The following is a 16,873-nucleotide window of genomic DNA, read 5'->3' on the forward strand; positions in this document are numbered from 1 at the left end:
ATGCTGCAGAGGCCATCGCCATCATGTTACACTGATCCATCTTCAGAGCAGGTACTGACGCATCCACCTTGACAGGCTGTCGTCGACGTCACCATGGTGCTAGGCAATGCCACCACCCTACGCTTCTTCATCGTCACGCATCGTCGCCAAGACCTTGCAACACCACGCCGCCGAGACTCCACGTCATCTTGTGTCCCAGGAACCGCCGCTCCACCGCAGAAGCAATCCACTAGTCCCTCGAGCCTATGCACGCCTCCAAGAATAACGCCCCCAAGGGGGAAACGACACAAGAGCATCATCGTCATCCGATCGATTGATCTAGCGTTACCCTCATATGTAGCGGATAGAGGTCTGGAGCTTCTCCACGGCGGTGTCTTCAAGAAGGGAACGACACTGAAGAGCGCCGCCATCGCCGGCCTTGGCAACTAAGCGAGAGCAAGGTTTTCACCAAGATCTGCTACATGAACCTCCATTTAGCATCGTGTGCATGACCACTGATCTGTGCCACCGCGCAGGGAGTAGGCCGCCGGCCATAGATCTGACCGTAGGCCAAACTATGCATGGCGCCGACCCGTCCACCAGGCCCTCCATGTCGTCGCCACCGATCACGAGGTCAGATGGCCCGCCGCTGCAATTCCGGCCGCCGCAGCCGAACACAGCCATCACCGCTGTTGATAACCCACAAGTATAGGGGATCGCAACAGTTTTCGAGGGTAGAGTATTCAACCCAAATTTATTGATTCGACACAAGGGGATCCAAAGAATATTCTCAAGTATTAGTAGCTGAGTTGTTAATTTAACTACACCTGGAAAATTAATATCTGCAGCAAAGTATTTAGTAGCAAAGTAATATGATAGTAGTGGTAACGGTAGCAAAAGGTAATGAAAACGAACGTAATGTTTTTGGTATTTTGTAGTAATTGTAACAATAGAAACGAAAAAGTAAACAAGCGAAGAACAATATATGAAAAGCTCGTAGGCAATGGATCAATGATGGAGAATTATGCCGGATGTGGTTCATCATGTAACAGTCATAACCTAGGGTGACACAGAACTAGCTCCAATTCATCAATGTAATGTAGGCATGTATTCTGAATATAGTCATACGTGCTTATGGAAAAGAACTTGCATGCCATCTTTTGTCCTACCCTCCCGTGGCAGCGGGGTCCTAGCGGAAACTAAGGGATATTAAGGCCTCCTTTTAATAGAGTACCGGACCAAAGCATTAACACATAGTGAATACATGAACTCCTCAAACTACGGTCATCACCGGGAGTGGTCCCCATTATTGTCACTTCGGGGTTGCCGGATCATAACACATAGTAGGTGACTATAGACTTGCAAGGTAGGATCAAGAACTCACATATATTCGTGAAAACATAATAGGTTCATGTTGGAAATATGCCCTAGAGGCAATAATAAAATGGTTATTATTATATTTCTTTGTTCATGATAATTGTCTATTGTTCGTGCTATAATTGTGTTATCCGGAAGTTGTAATACATGTGTGAATACATAGACCACAACACGTCCCTAGTGAGCCTCTAGTTGACTAGCTCGTTGATCAAAGGATAGTCATGGTTTCCTGACTATGGACATTGGATGTCATTGATAACGGGATCACATCATTAGGAGAATGATGTGATGGACAAGACCCAATCCTAAGCTTAGCTCAAAGATCGTGTAGTTAGTTTGCTGTAGCTTTTCTGAATGTCAAGTATCATTTCCTTAGACCATGAGATTGTGCAACTCCCGGATACCGTAGGAGTGCCTTGGGTGTGCCAAACGTCACAACGTAACTGGGTGACTATAAAGGTACATTACAGGTATCTCCGAAAGTGTCTGTTGGGTTGGCACGAATCGAGACTGGGATTTGTCACTCCGTATGACGGAGAGGTGTCTCTGGGCCCACTCGGTAATGCATCATCATAATGAGCTCAATGTGACCAAGTGGTTGATCACGAGATCATGCATTACGGCACGAGTAAAGTGACTTGCCGGTAACGAGATTGAACTAGGTATTGGGATACCGATGATCGAGTCTCGGGCAAGTAACGTACTGATTGACAAAGGGAATCGTATACGGATTGATTGAATCCTCGACATCGTGGTTCATCTGATAAGATCATCGTGGAGCATGTGGGAGCCAACATGGGTATCCAGATCCCGCTGTTGGTTATTGACTGGAGAGGCCTCTTGGTCATGTCTGCATGTCTCCCGAACCCGTAGGGTCTACACACTTAAGGTTCGGTGACGCTAGGGTTGTAGAGATATTAGCATACGGTAACCCAAAAGTTGTTCGGAGTCCCGGATGAGATCCCGGACGTCACGAGGAGTTCCGGAATGGTCCGGAGGTGAAGATTTATATATAGGAAGTCAAGTTTCGGCCATCGGGAAAGTTTCGGGGGTAATCGGTATTGTACCGGGACCACCAGAAGGGTCCCGGGGGTCCACCGGGTGGGGCCACCTATCCCGGATGGCCCCATGGGCTGAAGTGGGAGGGGAACCAGACCCTAGTGGGCTCGTGCGCCCCCCTTGGGCCTCCCCATGCGCCTAGGGTTGAAAACGTTTCGGGGGTAATCGGTATTGTACCGGGACCACCAGAAGGGTCCCGGGGGTCCACCGGGTGGGGCCACCTATCCCGGATGGCCCCATGGGCTGAAGTGGGAGGGGAACCAGCCCCTAGTGGGCTGGTGCGTCCCCCTTGGGCCTCCCCCTGCGCCTAGGGTTGAAAACGCTAGGGGTGGGGGGCGCCACCCTTGCCTTGGGGGGCAAGGCACCCCCTTGGCCGCTGCCCCCCTAGGAGATTGGATCTCCTAGGGCCGCTGCCCCCCTAGGCACCCTATATATAGTGGGGGGAGGGAGGGCAGCCTCACCCAAGCCCCTGGCCTCTCCCTCTACCTCCCGTGACACTCCTCCGTCTCCCTGCACTTGGCGAAGCCCTGCCAAGATCACCCTTGCTTCCACCACCACGCCGTCATGCTGCTGGATCTTCATCAACCTCTCCTTCCCCCTTGCTGGATCAAGAAGGAGGAGACGTCTTGCCAACTGTACGTGTGTTGAACGCGGAGGTGCCGTCCGTTCGGCACTAGGTCATCGGTGATTTGGATCACGTCGAGTATGACTCCATCAACCCCGTTCTCTTGAACGCTTCCACGCGCGATCTACAAGGGTATGTAGATGCACTCCTCTCTCCCTCGTTGCTATATGATTCCATAGATTGATCTTGGTGATGCGTAGAAAATTTTAAAATTCTTCTACGTTCCCCAACAGTGGCATCATGAGCTAGGTCTATGCTTAGTTACTATGCACGAGTAGAACACAAAGCAGTTGTGGGCGTCGATATTGTCAATTTGCTTGCCGTTACTAGTCTTACCTTGATTCGGCGGCATCATGGGATGAAGCGGCCTGGACCGACCTTACACGTACGCTTACGTGAGACTGGTTCCACCGACTGACATGCACTAGTTGCATAAGGTGGCTGGCGGGTGTCTGTCTCTCCCACCTTAGTCGGATCGGATTCGATGAACAGGGTCCTTATGAAGGGTAAATAGAAATTAGCAATTCACGTTGTGGTTTTGGCGTAGGTAAGAAATGTTCTTGCTAGAAACCTATAGCATCCACGTAAGAACTTGCAACAACAATTAGAGGACGTCTAACTTGTTTTTGCAGCAAGTGTTTTGTGATGTGATATGGCCAAAGGATGTGATGAATGATATATGTGATGTATGAGATGATCATGTTCTTGTAATAGGAATCACGACTTGCATGTTGATGAGTATGACAATCGTCAGGAGCCATAGGAGTTGTCTTTAGTTATTTATGACCTGCGTGTCAACATAAACGTCATGTAATTACTTTACTTTATTGCTAAAGCGTTAGCCATAGTAGTAGAAGTAATAGATGACGAGACAACTTCAAGAAGACACGATGATGGAGATCATGGTGTCATGCCGGTGACAACGATGATCATGGAGCCCCAAAGATGGAGATCAAAAGGAGCAAATGATATTGGCCATATCATGTCACTATTTGATTGCATGTGATGTTTATCATGTTTTACATCTTATTTGCTTAGAACGACGGTAGCATAAATAAGATGATCCCTCGTAATAATTTCAAGAAAGTGTTCCCCCTAACTGTGCACCATTGCGAAGGTTCGTTGTTTCGAAGCACCACATGATGATCAGGTGTGATAGATTCTAACATTCGAATACAACGGGTGTAAGCCAGATTTACACACGCAATACACTTAGGTTGACTTGACGAGCCTAGCATGTACAGACATGGCCTCGGAACACGGAAGACCGAAAGGTCGAGCATGAGTCGTATAGAAGATACGATCAACATGAAGATGTTCACCGATGTTGGCTAGTCCGTCTCACGTGATGATCGGACACAGCCTAGTTAACTCGGATCATGTTTCACTTAGATGACTGGAGGGATGTCTATCTGAGTGGGAGTTCATTGAGTAATTTGATTAGATGAACTTAATTATCATGAACTTAGTCTAAAATCTTTACAATATGTCTTGTAGATCAAATGGACCACGTTGTCCTCAACTTCAACGCGTTCCTAGAGAAAACCAAGCTGAAAGACGATGGCAGCAACTATAAGGACTGGGTCCGGAACCTGAGGATCATCCTCATAGCTGCCAAGAAAGATTATGTCCTAGAAGCACCGCTAGGTGACGCACCTGTTTCAGAGAACCAAGACGTTATGAATGCTTGGTAGTCACGTGCTGATGATTACTCCCTCGTTCAGTGCGGCATGCTTTACAGCTTAGAACCGGGGCTCCAAAAGCGCTTCGAGAGACACGGAGCATATGAGATGTTCGAAGAGCTGAAAATGGTTTTTCAAGCTCATGCCCGGGTCGAGAGATATGAAGTCTCCGACAAGTTCTTCAGTTGTAAGATGGAGGAAAATAGTTCTGTCAGTGAGCACATACTCAAAATGTCTGGGTTGCATAACCGCTTGACTCAGCTGGGAGTTAATCTCCCGGATGACGCGGTCATTGACAGAATCCTTCAGTCGCTTCCACCAAGCTACAAGAGCTTTGTGATGAACTTCAATATGCAGGGGATGGAAAAGACCATTCCTGAGGTGTATTCAATGCTGAAATCAGCAGAGGTGGAAATCAAAAAGGAACATCAAGTGTTGATGGTGAATAAAACCACTAAGTTCAAGAAAGGCAAGGGTAAGAAGAACTTCAAGAAGGACGGCAAGGGAGTTGCCACGCCCGGTAAGCAAGCTACCGGGAAGAAGCCAAAGAATGGACCCAAGCCCGAGACTGAGTGTTTTTATTGCAAGGGAAGTGGTCACTGGAAGTGTAACTGCCCCAAATACTTAGCGGACAAGAAGGCCAGCAACATTAAAGGTATATGTGATATACATGTAATTGATGTGTACCTTACCAGTACTCGTAGTAGCTCCCGGGTATTTGATACCGGTGAGGTTGCTCACATTTGTAACTCAAAGCAGGAGCTGCGGAATAAGCGGAGACTGGCGAAGGACGAGGTGACGATGCGCGTCGGGAATGGTTCCAAGGTCGATGTGATCGCCGTCGGCACGCTGCCTCTACATTTACCTACGGGATTAGTTTTAAACCTCAATAATTGTTATTTAGTGCCAGCTTTGAGCATGAACATTGTATCAGGATCTCGTTTAATTCGAGATGGCTACTCATTTAAATCCGAGAATAATGGTTGTTCTATTTATATGAGAGATATGTTTCATGGTCATGCTCCGATGGTGAATGGTTTATTCTTAATGAATCTCGAGCGTAATGCTACACATATTCATAGTGTGAATACCAAAAGATGTAAGGTTGATAATGATAGTCCCACATACTTGTGGCACTGCCGCCTTGGTCACATAGGTGTCAAACGCATGAAGAAGCTCCATGCAGATGGACTTTTAGAGCCTCTTGATTACGAATCATTTGACACGTGCGAACCATGCCTCATGGGTAAAATTACCAAGACTCCGTTCTCAGGAACAATGGAGCGAGCAACCAACTTATTGGAAATCATACATACTGATGTGTGCGGTCCAATGAGTGTTGAGGCTCGCGGTGGCTATCGTTATGTTCTCACCCTCACTGATGACTTGAGTAGATATGGGTATGTCTACTTAATGAAACACAAGTCGGAGACCTTTGAAAAGTTCAAGGAATTTCATAGTGAGGTTGAGAATCAACATGACAAGAAAATCAAGTTCTTGCGATCAGATCGTGGGGGAGAATACTTGGGTCACGAATTTGGCACACACTTAAGAAAATGTGGAATAGTTTCACAACTCACGCCGCCTGGAACACCTCAGCGTAATGGTGTGTCCGAACGTCGTAATCGCACTCTATTGGATATGGTGCGATCTATGATGTCTCTTACCGATTTACCGCTGTCATTTTGGGGCTATGCTTTAGAGACTGCCGCATTCACTTTAAATAGGGCTCCGTCGAAATCCGTTGAGATGACACCGTATGAATTATGGTTTGGGAAGAAACCTAAGCTGTCGTTTCTAAAAGTTTGGGGATGCGATGCTTATGTCAAGAAACTTCAACCTGAAAAGCTCGAACCCAAGTCGGAAAAATGCGTCTTCATAGGATACCCTAAAGAAACGGTTGGGTATACCTTCTACCTCAGATCCGAAGGCAAGATCTTTGTTGCCAAGAATGGGTCCTTTCTAGAGAAAGAGTTTCTCTCAAAAGAAATAAGTGGGAGGAAAGTAGAACTTGATGAAGTATTACCTCTTGAACCGGTAAGTGGCGCAGCTCAAGAAAATGTTCCTGAGGTGCCTGCACCAACTAGAGAGGAAGTTAATGATGATGATCATGAAACTTCAGATCAAGTTGCTACTGAACTTCGTAGGTCCATGAGGACACGTTCCGCACCAGAGTGGTACGGCAACCCTGTCTTGGAAATCATGTTGTTAGACAACGGTGAACCTTCGAACTATGAAGAAGCGATGGCGGGCCCGGATTCCGACAAATGGCTGGAAGCCATGAAATCCGAGATAGGATCCATGTATGAAAACGAAGTGTGGACTTTGACTGACTTGCCCGATGATCGGTGAGCCATAGAAAATAAATGGATCTTTAAGAAGAAGACAGACGCGGATGGTATTGTGACCATCTAGAAAGCTCGGCTTGTCGCTAAGGGTTATCGACAAGTTCAAGGGGTTGACTACGATGAGACTTTCTCACCCGTAGCGAAGCTGAAGTCCGTCCGAATCATGTTAGCAATTGCCGCATTCTATGATTATGAGATATGGCAAATGGACGTCAACACGGCATTCCTTAATGGTTTCCTTAAGGAAGAATTGTATATGATGCAGCCGGAAGGTTTTGTCGATCCTAAGAATGCTGACAAGGTGTGCAAGCTCCAACACTCGATTTATGGGCTGGTGCAAGCATCTCGGAGTTGGAAAATTCGTTTTGATGAGATGATCAAAGCGTTTGGGTTTACGCAGACTTATGGAGAAGCTTGCATTTACAAGAAAGTGAGTGGGAGCTCTGTAGCATTTCTCATATTGTATGTGGATGACATACTGTTGATGGGAAATGATATAGAATTTGGAAAGCATAAAGGCCTACTTGAACAAGTGTTTTTCAATGAAGGACCTTGGAGAAGCTGCTTATATATTAGGCATCAAGATCTATAGAGATAGATCGAGACGCCTCATTGGTCTTTCACAGAGTACGTACCTTGAGAAGATATTGAAGAAGTTCAAAATGGATCAGTCAAAAAGAGGTTCTTGCCTGTATTGCAAGGTACGAGATTGAGCACAGCTCAATGCCCGACCACGGCAGAAGATAGAGAAAAGATGAGTGTCGTCCCCTATGCCTCGGCCATAGGGTCTATCGTGTATGCTATGTTGTGTACCAGACCTGATGTAAACCTTGCCGTAAGTTTGGTAGGAAGGTACCAAAGTAATCCCGGCATGGAACACTTGACAGCGGTCAAGAATATCCTGAAGTACCTGAAAAGGACTAAGGACATGTTTCTCGTGTATGGAGGTGACGAAGAGCTCTTCGTAAAGGGTTACGTCGATGCTAGCTTCGACACAGATCTGGATGACTCTAAGTCACAAACCGGATACGTGTATATTTTGAATAGTGGGGCAGTAAGCTGGTGCAGTTGCAAGCAAAGCGTTGTGGCGGGATCTACATGTGAAGCGGAGTACATGGCAGCCTCGGAGGCAGCACAAGAAGCAGTCTGGGTGAAGGAGTTCATTACCGACCTAGGAGTCATAACCGATGCGTCGGGCCCGATGACTCTCTTCTGTGACAACACTGGAGCTATTGCCCTTGCCAAGGAGCCCAGGTTTCACAGGAAGACCAGGAATATCAAGCGTCGCTTCAACTCCATTCATGAAAGTGTTCAAAATGGAGACATAGAGATTTGTAAAGTACATACGGACCTGAATTTGGCAGATCCGTTGACTAAATCTCTCCCTAGAGCAAAACATGATCAACACCAGAACTGGATGGGTGTTCGATTCATCACAATGTAACTAGAATATTGACTCTAGTGCAAGTGGGAGACTGTTGGAAATATGCCCTAGAGGCAATAATAAAATGGTTATTATTATATTTCTTTGTTCATGATAATTGTCTATTGTTCATGCTATAATTGTGTTATCCGGAAATCGTAATACATGTGTGAATACATAGACCACAACACGTCCCTAGTGAGCCTATAGTTGACTAGCTCGTTGATCAAAGGATAGTCATGGTTTCCTGACTATGGACATTGGATGTCATTGATAACGGGATCACATCATTAGGAGAATGATGTGATGGACAAGACCCAATCCTAAGCTTAGCTCAAAGATCGTGTAGTTCATTTGCTGTAGCTTTTCTGAGTGTCAAGTATCATTTCCTTAGACCATGAGATTGTGCAACTCCCGGATACCGTAGGAGTGCCTTGGGTGTGCCAAACGTCACAACGTAACTGGGTGACTATAAAGGTACATTACAGGTATCTCCGAAAGTGTCTGTTAGGTTGGCACGAATCGAGACTGGGATTTGTCACTCCGTATGACGGAGAGGTATCTCTGGGCCCACTCGGTAATGCATCATCATAATGAGCTCAATGTGACCAAGTGGTTGATCACGGGATCATGCATTACGGCACGAGTAAAGTGACTTGCTGGTAACGAGATTGAACTAGGTATTGGGATACCGACGATCGAGTCTCGGGCAAGTAACGTACCGATTGACAAAGGGAATTGTATACGGGTTGATTGAATCCTCGACATCTTGGTTCATCCGATGAGATCATCGTGGAGCATGTGGGAGCCAACATGGGTATCCAGATCCCGCTGTTGGTTATTGACCGGAGAGGCGTCTCGGTCATGTCTGCATGTCTCCCGAACCCGTAGGGTCTACACACTTAAGGTTCGGTGACGCTAGGGTTGTAGAGATATTAGCATACGGTAACCCGAAAGTTGTTCGGAGTCTCGGATGAGATCCCGGACGTCACGAGGAGTTCCGGAATGGTCCGGAGGTGAAGATTTATATATAGGAAGTCAAGTTTCGGCCATCGGGAATGTTTTGGGGGTAATCGGTATTGTACCGGGACCACCGGAAGGGTCCCGGGGGTCCACCGGGTGGGGCCACCTATCCCGGAGGGCCCCATGGGCTGAAGTGGGAGGGGAACCAGCCCATAGTGGGCTGGTGCGCCCCCCTTGGGCCTCCCCCTGCGCCAAGGGTTGAAAACCCTAGGGATGGGGGGCGCCACCCTTGCCTTGGGGGGCAAGGAACCCCCTTGGCCGCCGCCCTGAAGGAAATATGCCCTAGATGCAATAATAAAGTTATTATTTATTTCCTTATATCATGATAAATGTTTATTATTCATGCTAGAATTGTATTAACCGAAAACATTATACATGTGTGAATACATAGACAAACAGAGTGTCACTAGTATGCCTCTACTTGACTAGCTCGTTAATCAAAGATGGTTATGTTTCCTAACCATGAACAAAGAGTTGTTATTTGATTAACAGGATCACATCATTAGGTGAATGATCTGATTGACATGACCCATTCCATTAGCTTAGCACCCGATCGTTTAGTATGTTGCTATTGCTTTCTTCATGACTTATACATGTTCCTATGACTATGAGATTATGCAACTCCCGTTTGCCGGAGGAACACTTTGTGTGCTACCAAATGTCACAACGTAAATGGGTGATTATAAAGGTGCTCTACAGGTGTCTCCAAAGGTACATGTTGGGTTGGCGTATTTCGAGATTAGGATTTGTCACTTCGATTGTCGGAGAGGTATCTCTGGGCCCTCTCGGTAATGCGCATCACATAAGCCTTGCAAGCATTGCAACTAATGAGTTAGTTGCGAGATGATGTATTATGGAACGAGTAATGAGACTTGACGGTAACGAGATTGAACTAGGTATTGAGATACCGACGATCGAATCTCGGGCAAGTAACATACCGATGACAAAGGGAACAACGTATGTTGTTATGCGGTCTGACCGATAAAGATATTCATAGAATATGTAGGAGCCAATATGAGCATCCAGGTTCCGCTATTGGTTATTGACCGGAGACGTGTCTCGGTCATGTCTACATTGTTCTCGAACCCATAGGGTCCGCACGCTTAAGGTTTCGGTGACAGTTATATTATGAGTTTATGAGTTTTGATGTACCGAAGTTAGTTCGGAGTCCTGGATGTGATCATGGACATGACGAGGAGTCTCGAAATGGTCGAGACATAAAGATTGATATATTGGACGGCTATATTCGGACACCAGAAGTGTTCCGGGTGATTTCGGAGAAAACCGGAGAGCCGGAGGGTTACCGGACCCCCCCCGGAGAAGTAATGGGCCATATGGGCCTTAGTGGAAAGAGAGAGGGGCAGCCAAAGGTGGGCCGCGCGCCTCCTCCCCCTGGTCCGAATTGGACTAGGAGAGGGGGGGCGGCGCCCCCCTTTCCCTTTCCCTCCCCACTTCCTTCCCCCTCCTAGTAGGAGTCCTACTCCTACTAGGAGGAGGTCTCCTCCTTGGTGCGCCTATAGGGCCGGCCGGCCTCCTCCCCGTGCTCCTTTATATACGGGGGCAGGGGCACCCCTAGACACACAAGTTGATCCACGTGATCATATTCTTAGCCGTGTGCGGTGCCCCCTTCCACCATAGTCCTCGATAATATTGTAGCGGTGCTTAGGCGAAGCCCTGCGACGGTAGTGCATCAATATCGTCACCACGCCGTCGTGCTGACGGAACTCTCCCCCGACACTTTGCTGGATCGGAGTCCGAGGATCGCCATCGAGCTGAACGTGTGCTAGAACTCGGAGGTGCCGTAGTTTCGGTGCTTGATCGGTCGGGCCGTGGAGACATACGACTACATCAACCAAACGCTTCCGTTGTCGATCTACAAGGGTACATAGTTCACACTCTCCCCTCTCGTTGCTATGCATCACCATGATCTTGCATGTGCGTAGGAATTTTTTTGAAATTACTACGTTCCCCAACAGTGGCATTCGAGCCTAGGTTTTATATGTTGATGTTATATGCACGAGTAGAACACAAGTGAGTTGTGGGTGATATAAGTCATACTGCTTACCAGCATGTCATACTTTGGTTCAGCGGTATTGTTGGACGAAGCGGCCCGGACCGACATTACACGTACGCTTACGCGAGACCGGTTCTCCCGACGTGCTTTGCACATAGGTGGCTTGCGGGTGACAGTTTCTCCAACTTTAGTTGAACCGAGTGTGGCTACGCCCGGTCCTTGCGAAGGTTAAAACAGCACCAACTTGACAAACTATCATTATGGTTTTGATGCGTAGGTAAGATTGGTTCTTGCTTAAGCCCGTAGCAGCCACGTAAAACTTGCAACAACAAAGTAGAGGACGTCTAACTTGTTTTTGCAGGGCATGTTGTGATGTGATATGGTCAAGACATGATGCTAAAATTTTATTGTATGAGATGATCATGTTTTGTAACCGAGTTATCGGCAACTGGCAGGAGCCATATGGTTGTCGCTTTATTGTATGCAATGCAATCGCGCTGTAATGCTTTACTTTATCACTAAGCGGTAGCGATAGTCGTGGAAGCATAAGATTGGCGAGACGACAACGATGCTACGATGGAGATCAAGGTGTCGCGCCGGTGACGATGGTGATCACGACGGTGCTTCGAAGATGGAGATCACAAGCACAAGATGATGATGGCCATATCATATCACTTATATTGATTGCATGTGATGTTTATCTTTTATGCATCTTATCTTGCTTTGATTGACGGTAGCATTATAAGATGATCTCTCACTAATTATCAAGAAGTGTTCTCCCTGAGTATGCAGCGTTGCGAAAGTTCTTCGTGCTGAGACACCACATGATGATCGGGTGTGATAGGCTCTACGTTCAAATACAACGGGTGCAAAACAGTTGCACACGCGGAATACTCAGGTTATACTTGACGAGCCAAGCATATACAGATATGGCCTCGGAACACAGAGACCGAAAGGTCGAGCGTGAATCATATAGTAGATATGATCAACATAGTGATGTTCAGCAATGAAACTACTCCATCTCACGTGATGATCGGACATGGTTTAGTTGATTTGGATCACGTAATCACTTAGAGGATTAGACGGATGTCTATCTAAGTGGGAGTTCTTTAAGTAAATTAATTGAACCTAAATTTATCATGAAACTTAGTACCTGATAGTATCTTGCTTGTTTATGCTTGATTGTAGATAGATGGCTCATGTTGTTGTTCCGTTGAATTTTAATGCGTTCCTTGAGAAAGCAAAGTTGAAAGATGATGGTATCAATTACACGGACTGGGTCCGTAACTTGAGGATTATCCTCATTGCTGCACAGAAGAATTACGTCCTGGAAGCACCGATGGGTGCTAGGCCTGCTGCTCGAGCAACACCAGATGTTATGAACGTCTGGCAGAGCAAAGCTGATGACTACTCGGTAGTTCAGTGGGCCATGCTTTATGGCTTAGAATTGGGACTTCAACGACGTTTTGAACGTCATGGAGCATATGAGATGTTCCAGGAGTTGAAGTTAATATTTCAAGCAAATGCCCGGATTGAGAGATATGAAGTCTGCAATAAGTTCTATAGCTGCAAGATGGAGGAGAATAGTTCTGTCAGTGAGCATATACTCAAAATGTCTGGGTATAATAATCACTTGATTCAATTGGGAGTTAATCTTCCAGATGATTGCGTCATTGACAGAATTCTCCAATCACTGCCACCAAGCTACAAGAGCTTCATGATGAACTATAATATGCAAGGGATGAATAAGACTATTCCCGAGCTCTTCGCAATGCTGAAAGCTGCGGAGGTAGAAATCAAGAAGGAGCATCAAGTGTTGATGGTCAACAAGACCACTAGTTTCAAGAAAAAGGGCAAAGGGAAGAAGAAGGGGAACTTCAAAAGGAACAGCAAGCAAGTTGCTACTCAGGAGAAGAAACCCAAACCTGGACCTAAGCCTGAAACTGAGTGCTTCTACTGCAAGCAGACTGGTCACTGGAAGCAGAACTGCCCCAAGTATTTGGCGGATAAGAAGGATGGCAAGGTGAACAAAGGTATATGTGATATACATGTTATTGATGTGTACCTTACTAATGCTCGCAGTAGCACCTGGGTATTTGATACTGGTTCTGTTGCTAATATCTGCAACTCGAAACAGGGACTACGGATTAAGCGAAGATTGGCTAAGGACGAGGTGACGATGCGCGTGGGAAACGGTTCCAAAGTCGATGTGATCGCAGTCGGCACGCTACCTCTACATCTACCTTCGGGATTAATATCAGACCTAAGTAATTGTTATTTGGTGCCAACGTTAAGCATGAACATTATATCTGGATCTTAATTGATGCGAGACGGTTATTCATTTAAATCTGAGAATAATGGTTGTTCTATTTATATGAGTAATATCTTTTATGGTCATGCACCCTTAAAGAGTGGTCTATTTTTATTGAATCTCGATAGTAGTGACACACATATTCATAGTGTTGAAGCCAAAAGATGCAGAGTTGATAATGATAGTGCAACTTATTTGTGGCACTGCCGTTTAGGTCATATCGGTGTAAAGCGCATGAAGAAACTCCATACTGATGGACTTTTGGAACCACTTGATTATGAATCACTTGGTACTTGTGAACCGTGCCTCATGGGCAAGATGACTAAAACACTGTTCTCTGGTACTATGGAGAGAGCAACAGATTTGTTAGAAATCATACATACAGATGTATGTGGTCCGATGAATATTGAGGCTCGTGGCGGATATCGTTATTTTCTCACCTTCACAGATGACTTAAGCAGATATGGGTATATCTACTTAATGAAACATAAGTCTGAAATGTTTGAAAAGTTCAAAGAATATCAGAGTGAAGTTGAAAATCATCATAACAAGAAAATAAAGTTTCTACGATCTGATCATGGAGGAGAATATTTGAGTTACGAGTTTGGTGTACATTGAAAAATTGTGGAATAGTTTCGCAACTCACGCCACCTGGAACACCACAGCGTAATGGTGTGTCCGAATGTCGTAATCGTACTTTACTAGATATGGTGCGATCTATGATGTCTCTTACTGATTTACCGCTATCGTTTTGGGGATACGCTCTAGAGACGACCGCATTCACGTTAAATAGGGCACCATCAAAATCCGTTGAGACGACGCCTTATGAACTGTGGTTTGGCAAGAAACCAAAGTTGTCATTTTTGAAAGTTTGGGGCTGCGATGCTTATGTGAAAAAGCTTCAACCTGATAAGCTCGAACCCAAATCGGAGAAATGTGTCTTCATAGGATATCCAAAGGAAACTATTGGATACACCTTCTATCACAGATCCGAAGGCAAGACTTTTGTTGCTAAATTCGGAAACTTTTTGGAGAAGGAGTTTCTCTCGAAAGAAGTGAGTGGGAGGAAAGTAGAACTTGACGAGGTAACTGTACCTGCTCCCTTATTGGAAAGTAGTGCATCACAGAAAACTATTTCAGTGACACCTACACCAGTTAGTGAGGAAGCTAATGATGATAATCATGAAACTTTAGAACAAGATACTACTGAACCTCGTAGATCAACCAGAGTGAGATCCGCACTAGAGTAGTACGGTAATCCTGTTCTGGAAGTCATGCTACTAGATCATGATGAGCCTACGAACTATGAAGAAGCGATGGTGAGCCCAGATTCCGCAAAATGGCTTGAAGCCATGAAATTTGAGATGGGATCCATGTATGAGAACAAAGTATGGACTTTGGTCGACTTGCCCGATGATCGGCAAGCAATTGAGAATAAATGGATCTTCAAGAAGAAGACTGACGCTGACGGTAATATTACTGTCTACAAAGCTCGACTTGTCGCAAAAGGTTTTCGGCAAGTTCAAGGGATTGACTACGATGAGACCTTCTCACCCGTAGCGATGCTTAAGTCTGTCCGAATCATGTTAGCAATTGCCGCATTTTATGATTATGAAATTTGGCAGATGGATGTCAAAACTGCATTCCTGAATGGATTTCTGGAAGAAGAGTTGTATATGATGCAACCAGAAGGTTTTGTCGATCCAAAGGGAGCTAACAAAGTGTGCAAGATCCAGCGATCCATTTATGGACTGGTGCAAGCCTCTCGGAGTTGGAATAAACGCTTTGATAGTGTGATCAAAGCATTTGGTTTTATACAAACTTTTGGAGAAGCCTGTATTTACAAGAAAGTGAGTGGGAGCTCTATAGCATTTCTGATATTATATGTGGATGACATATTACTAATTGGAAATGATATAGAATTTCTGGATAGCATAAAGGGATACTTGAATAAGAGTTTTTCAATGAAAGACCTCGGTGAAGCTGCTTACATATTAGGCATTAAGATCTATAGAGATAGATCAAAACGCTTAATTGGACTTTCACAAAGCGACAAAGTTTTGAAGAAGTTCAAAATGGATCAAGCAAAGAAAGGGTTCTTGCCTGTGTTACAAGGTGTGAAGTTGAGTAAGACTCAATGCCCGACCACTGCAGAAGATAGAGAGAAAATGAAAGATGTTCCCTATGCTTCAGCCATAGGCTCTATCATGTATGCAATGCTGTGTACCAGACCTGATGTGTGCCTTGCTATAAGTCTAGCAGGGAGGTACCAAAGTGATCCAGGAGTGGATCACTGGACAGCGGTCAAGAACATCCTGAAATACCTGAAAAGGACTAAGGATATGTTTCTCATATATGGAGGTGACAAAGAGCTCATCGTAAAAGGTTACGTTGATGCAAGCTTTGACACTGATCCGGACGATTCTAAATGGCAAACCGGATACGTGTTTACATTAAACGGTGGAGCTATCAGTTGGTGCAGTTCTAAACAAAGCGTTGTAGCGGGATCTACATGTGAAGCGGAGTACATAGCTGCTTCGGAAGCAGCAAATGAAGGAGTCTGGATGAAGGAGTTCATATCCGATCTAGGTGTCATACCTAGTGCATCGGGTCCAATGAAAATCTTTTGTGACAATACTGGTGCAATTGCCTTGGCAAAGGAATCCAGATTTCACAAGAGAACCAAGCACATCAAGAGACGCTTCAATTCCATACAGGATCTAGTCCAGGTGGGAGACATAGAGATTTGCAAGATACATACGGATCTGAATGTTGCAGACCCGTTGACTAAGCCTCTTCCACGAGCAAAACATGATCAACACCAAAGCTCCATGGGTGTTAGAATCATTACTGTGTAATCTAGATTATTGACTCTAGTGCAAGTGGGAGACTGAAGGAAATATGCCCTAGAGGCAATAATAAAGTTATTATTTATTTCCTTATATCATGATAAATGTTTATTATTCATGCTAGAATTGTATTAACCGGAAACATAATACATGTGTGAATACATAGACAAACTTAGTGTCACT

Source organism: Triticum aestivum, chromosome 1A (genome assembly GCF_018294505.1).
Source record: "Triticum aestivum cultivar Chinese Spring chromosome 1A, IWGSC CS RefSeq v2.1, whole genome shotgun sequence".
Classification (NCBI taxonomy): Eukaryota; Viridiplantae; Streptophyta; class Magnoliopsida; order Poales; family Poaceae; genus Triticum; species Triticum aestivum.